Here is a 5307-nt window from a genome sequence, read left to right as displayed (position 1 = left end):
AGATCTAGATAACAATTATGTTTTCTCGGGTTGAATGGTATGTGAAGCATCGTGGTGAAATCAGGCGCTTGTCAAGATAATGAGACCTAAGAAAATGGCATTCTTCTGCTCGTTGTGCAATTTTTATCCTTTTTTTTTTTCGCTCAGTATCTTTTACGTTCTTTTAAATTAAAAATATCTCTCTGTGTAGAATTGAGTGGAACATGCCAAATGCAAAACAAAACAAAAAAAGAAAAGTAAATTTGCACTTTCTGAGGATGTTAAACTTTGGAAGTCACCAAACTTTGACGGCAATTTCCTCGCTAATTTTACATTTGACAAAATGTGACTGGCACATCATTCAATAGCAAATATATCTCAATTTCATTTCAAGATGCGTGGGTATTTTTTTTACGGGGAGAAGTTTTTATTAAGTATCTCGGTCTTTCGTGCTTTATATGGGAGTACGTTTGCAGAATGGCAACCTGATTCGAGACACACGGAACAACCAACATTTCAAGCTGGAATCTAATCCTATTCCCATTTTGGTTCCTTCAAAGTTAACGTAAATAATCTGATCTCGTTTGTATGCAGACACTATTATCAGCATCGTTAGGTGGCTTATAGGGTGACTGAGTGTTTTTAATTTATTATTTTAATATTAATTAATAGATTTACCCATTTATTTATAGGGGGGGGGGGGGGGGTGAATATTCTTTAGATTAGCAAAATTGTAGCAGTTGAGTGAGAAAGATCAAGTTTTCCCAGAGGCACATCGTGTTTCGAACAGATGATTGCGTCTCAAAGATAAATTGGCTTTGTCTCCTGCGCCTCTCCCCCCCCTCTCTCTCTCTCTCTCTCTCTCTCTCTCTCTCTCTCTCTCTCTCTCTCTCTCTCTCTCCCTCTCTCTCTCTCTCTCTCTCTCTGTATATATATTTTTTTTTATTTAAAAAAAAAAAAATTTATTATTTTTTTTAAAATATATCTATATATGGATGTTAACTAGTGTGTGTCCTTGAGCAATACACAATAGATATCTAGTTTTGACTTGGAAAAAAACAACACAACAACAACCAAAATAAAAACAGCTAAATAAGTGGCGACCAGCAATGGCTTTATATTATTTGTGAAATTGTTCTTTATAAAATTTGTGTAATACTGTGTACTTGGTATCCTTTGTGAATATATGTATATTTGTGTGTATAATTCATGTATTTTTAATAGATCTATGGTCCATATCTCTCTTCCTTCTCCTTCTGTGTATTATGTTACCCTTTAGTAATACCTCTAACTTTTGGCACTTATAAGTCAGTTATGTGACTTTATGGCTTAACTGGGCGGCAGACGCAGCAAAATTCTTGCTAAACCTAAAACTTTGAACAAAAATCACTTTAAAGTCATTGTTCGCTGCCAACATTTGCCATTGCAACAAAATTCACCCCTGTGGTTTGTAAATGTGAAAGTTATTTTATTTATCATTAGAATTTGTCTTATTTATTATCAGATTTTTTTAAAAATTCATTATTTATCGTACGCATTATTATCATTATTTGTATTATTAATTATTTTGTTGATATGTTTTTATTAATCGTCCATCTTTTTTTTAATAATCCAGTTTCAGTGATTATTTTTAAAAGTTTATTACGTGTACTAAAATTTATTTTCTCCATTATTAATGTTATTCTATTTATTTCATTTATTTTATAATTCATGTATTATTGTTCTATTCAATATTTTATTTTATTCATTATTCATTTTATTCATTATTCATATTATTCATCATTAATTTTATTTATTTATTGTTTATCGTATCACTATTTAATTTACCATTCATTCTACATGTTACATTAAATTTATTATTTTTTCTATCATTATCTTACACTCTGGGACGGGCATCCTGCAGATGAAGGGGTTGTTGTCCTCACAGCGTGTGGGGATGTAGAAGGGCTCCCAGGGGTTCCACAGGGCACAGTCGTACTCCTCCGTGGCCGTGCCGCTGGCGTTGTACTCACGCAAGGTCAAGGTCGCGCTTGAGGTCATGTCCACCAGGGCGCCGTCGGAGAACCTCCACTGACCGTCGTAAGAGCGGGACACCGACACTGAGTAGTATGTGTTCATCAGGTCGTCTTTGCTGGGAGACACCACAAAGTCATAGGTATATTCTGGAAGAAGAAGAAGAAGAAGAAGAAGAAGAAGAAGAAGAAGAAGAAGAAGAAGAAGGAGAAGAAGGAGAAGAAGAAGAAGAAGAAGAAAAAGAATGATAATGATAATAATGATAATAATGATAATAATGATAATAATGATAATAATAATAGAAATAATAATAGTAATTGTAATATATATACAATAATTATTATAAACTCTATGCGCTTTACAGTCTTATTATCCCAGCTGTCCTGATTGCTTTCTATGCCCTCTAAAGCATTATAAACTTTCTGGGAAGCATACAGTGAAAGATGCCATTTTACAGGCGCCACAAAACTAACAACGTACGTGTACTTATTTATCTATTAAGTCTGAATCGGAGTGTGTTAGCAGGTGCTGATGTATCGGTCTTGTTTTTACGGCTGTCCTTATAACTAAATGTATAATTGATGTATGGCTGAGAACATTCATCATTTGGACGGGGGGGAGGGGGGGTCAAAACTATGGATTTTAAGTTTGTAGGCATTTTTAGCTTCTTCAGCCTCTAATACAACTATTTCATCGCATAAGAAGCTCTAAAGCCTTATTTCTTCCCATGCCGGGCATGTTTGTCACCACAATTTCCTCATAAAGTCAATCTCTTATTTTTCTTCATCACCCGTTTCCTCTTAACGCGGCTTTTCTGTATATTTTTTTTTTAAAATAACTCCACCAGTTTTCATCCAATCTCCATGAAAGTTTTACAGAATGAAGAAAATATTCCTTTGATGAATTTTTGAAATATATGTATATATATATGGATTTTCACGGATTTTTTGCAAACGTGAATACTACCTTAGGAAAGAATTCATAAAAAATTTTCTAGTACGTAAAAGAAAAATTTATCACAAAAATTTGTAGATCTATTTTTTGCCAAGAAGGATGCCAAAAAAATTGTTTCCGTGAAATATAAGTGCGGTATTAATTACGTGAGACATGTCAACAAAACCCAATATGGCCGCCGTATCTGTGGAAACGAAACTTTTTTCTCAAATTTGATTAGGGATTTAAGACTCCTTACGTTAATACTATGCTTGTTATATGTGTGAAATTTGGTAACATTCGATCGACTAATAAGCGAGATAGCCTTCAGCTGCAGCCCCCCCCCCCCCCCAAACCCCCCTCTTAAGTGCTTGAGCTTGTTTTGTTTTTTGTTCATAGGAAATGTTCTTTTCTTGTGTGTATAAGGTTATTCTCCTAATTATCACTCTATCGATGTAAAGCTTCCTATTTATTTACCGTAGTAGCAAGTAAGATATATATTATACTGGTTACGCATCTACTAAAACTAAAACCTTACTTCAAATCCTCAGTGACCAGAGGGTTGTCCCAGTCATCCAGAGTAACACTCTCCGCCAGGTGGCCGCCTCTGAGCAGACACGTTGCCCTGGCAACTGTAATGTTCCCAACATGCACGTTGTTGAAGTATTCCAAGACCTGTACGGTTTGGTCGTCAGTGGCTGAAACTGTACGCAGAAGTTTTTTTGTTTTTTTAATTTACTTTCATTCCATTAGTTTTTTCTAATTATATTTCATTTTATATGTTATTTTATGTTATTTATGTTATTTTATGTTAGTTTATTTTACTTAATTCTATTTTATTGTGTTCTATTATTTCATTATATTTCATTTCTTTTTTCTTTCTTTCTTGCGTTCTTTCTGTTTTTCTTTCTTTCTGTGTCTGTCTTTCTGTCTTCCTTTCTTTTTTTTATTTCGGATAGGGAGGGGGTATACATAGGTGTTTTTTACGCCCCCATCGACATAATCTAGATCATTTAGAAGGCGGGCTCCCGACCTTACCTGTAAGGTGTCAGGGTGAACCCAGGCTGTGAGGGATGCAAAATCCCCACAGAAAGACCGAGATACTCGATAAAAATTTGCTTCCCACTCAAAAATCAAACTTGGGTGTCCTGCGAGCGGCAGCGAAGTTTCCCCCCGCCAGGGCTGTGCTACTGGCTGATGTCGTTTTTAGGCCATTCCCAAAGTGGGGGGGGGGGATATTAACATGTTCTTATGCACAGTAAAATTGTAAATGGGTTGATTTATCAATATCGTACTCATACTGTGCCGGAACAACATAGGGGGAGCTGCTGCTTTTTCTTTCCTCATCCTTACTATCGTCATTAACCTCTATTTCGTTTGCATGTTTGTCACTCTCTTGTGAACTGCTATTTCTGGGATGTCTTGATAGTCGAAGCAAACTTTGTGCTCTTGAGGCCAGCGAGGTGAGCACAGTAAGCCTGATTCCCCGTTTGGACTTCTCTTTTGACATCCACACATTGGCATTCTTGTGGCCTTATGCAGTTGCAAGCGCCGTAAAACCTTACTAAAACAAAGCAGCGAAGTGTCTAACCATTGCACTACAGACTCCGATTAGAATTCGTTTACTGTGTTTTTTACGACTAACTTACTTAGAGCAGGGGTCTCAAGCTCGTGGACTGTAGGGCATTATTTTGCAGCTCTATTCAAGTTCACTGTTGTTATAGTTGGGAACGCATGTTACTCTCGTATAAAAAATATTATTAATCACCTTATTGCCGAGGTTTTGCCCTGGATTGTTATTTTTAGCATCACTCAGGGATTGCCATAAGTCGTGAGGCACGGGGGCGGGTTTTCATGGTGAAGGGTCACAGTACATATTCTGACTTGCTACAAATAAAGATAGAAAAAGTTAGATGTCTTATTTTAAAAAGAAAATACAAATAAAACAGCAAGCACAAAAACGAAAACACACATAATACTACAACCTTTTTTATGTGTGGAATATATGATTTAATATACATGCCATGTATATATTTGTACATGTATAATCAGTGCAATATTTGTTCATAATGATATTGTTATTACTGGTGTATAGGCTAACAATACGTGTAGCTATCCTTGTGTGCAATAACACATTACCTTGGTGCGTCTGCTGCCAGCTCAGGACTGCCAAGCCAAGCGTTAACCATCTGAGACACTTGGACATTTTGCTTGTTCTGTAAAGCAATATAAAAACAGTTGTTAGAAACAGGTTGTCTCTGTGGTGGTGCCTGTTCTCCGGCTCCTGTCTTTGAGGTTAATAAATTGTAGATGATGATGATGATGATAGGAGGAGGAGGAGGAGGAGGAAGGGGAGGATGAATAGAAGGAGGAGGGGGGGGA

The sequence above is a fragment of the Aplysia californica genome, unplaced genomic scaffold, assembly GCF_000002075.1.
Source record: "Aplysia californica isolate F4 #8 unplaced genomic scaffold, AplCal3.0 scaffold00176, whole genome shotgun sequence".
NCBI classification, from domain to species: domain Eukaryota; kingdom Metazoa; phylum Mollusca; class Gastropoda; order Aplysiida; family Aplysiidae; genus Aplysia; species Aplysia californica.
Note: the sequence above shows the minus strand (reverse complement) of the source record.